The sequence below is a fragment of the Mus caroli genome, chromosome 8 (assembly GCF_900094665.2).
Source record: "Mus caroli chromosome 8, CAROLI_EIJ_v1.1, whole genome shotgun sequence".
Classification (NCBI taxonomy): Eukaryota; Metazoa; Chordata; class Mammalia; order Rodentia; family Muridae; genus Mus; species Mus caroli.
The window spans coordinates 10,258,651-10,260,064 of record NC_034577.1 but is presented as its reverse complement, the minus strand read 5'-3'; positions in this window follow the sequence as shown (position 1 = coordinate 10,260,064).

Here is a 1,414-nt window from a genome sequence, read left to right as displayed (position 1 = left end):
TACTACAGAGCAATTGTGATTTTAAAAACAAACAAACAAACAAACAAACAAACAAACAAACTGCATGGTACAGGTACAGCAACAGACAGATCAATGGAATAGAACTGAAGACCTAGAAGTGAACCCACACACCTATGGTCACTTGATCTTTGACANAGGTGCTAAAACCATCCAGTGAAAAAAAGACAGCATTTTCAACAAATGGTGCTGTCTCAACTGGCCATTAGCATGTAGAAAAATGTGAATTGATCCATTCTTATCTCCTTGCACAAAGCTTAAGTCTAACTGGATCAAGGAACTTCACATAAANCCAGAGACACTGAAACTTATAGAGGAGAAAGTGGGGAAGATGGGGCACAGGGGGAAAATTCCTGGACAGAAAACCAATGGCTTGAGCAGTAAGATCAAGAATCGAAAAATGGGACCTCATAAAATTCCAAAATTTCTGTAAGGACACTGTCAGTAAGATAAAAAGGCAACCAGCAGAGAAGGCAACCAGCAGATTGGGAAAAGCTCTTTACCAGTCCATGCCTTTAAAGCATTTATTGTCATGGAGGAGAGTTGTGAAGAGTGAAACTGTACCCTCTTTCTCAGGGCAGGCCTGAGGTTAAATACCTTTTGCAGTGAGGAGTGTCTGGGAAGGAGGCTTAATTGGCTATCCTCTTCAGGCCTTTAGGTGCCTCATTAAAATNGACATCTGCCTAGAGGAGAGGCCTCCTAAGTGTCTAGGATCCTGGTGTCTAGGAGCGTGGCAAAGCACCTACTGTTCCTTGCAGAGTTATCTGCTGGGCCTCTGGGGTTTTTAATCTTGCTCAACCAGAAACTAGGCTGCCTTTCGTCGTCCCACATTAGTTGATTCTGTTGTTCTTCGGTGAAGTTCCTATCCCCTTAGGCACTGCCAACCTTCTTATTCTTCCATAAGAGTCTCCAAGTTCCATCTAATGTTTAGCTGTGGGTGTCTTCATCTATCTAAGTTGTTGCTGGGTGGATTCTCTCATAGGACAGTATGTGCTAGTATGTCTGCAAGCATAACAGAGTATCATTGATAGTGTCAGGAACTGTTGCTTGTCCATGGGATGGGTCTCAAGTTTGGTGGGGTTTTGNTTGGCCATTCCCTCAGGCTCTACTCTATCCCCTATTCCTGCATTTCTTTAGACAGGAAAAGTTTTGAGTTAAAAGTTTTGTGGGTGGGTTGATGTCACTATTGCTCCACTGGGGTTCTTGCTAGCCAGAAGAGGAAGCCTCCCCAGGCTCCACTAGCCAATGCTGTGAATCACAGCTAAGCACACCCACATTGATACTTGTGTGAATCCCCTATCCTATGTCTCCATCTCTTCCTGAAGTTGCCCCCTCCTTACCATCCCTGTCAGTTGCAGATTTCCATTCATTATCATGGACCCCACTCCTCTCCACA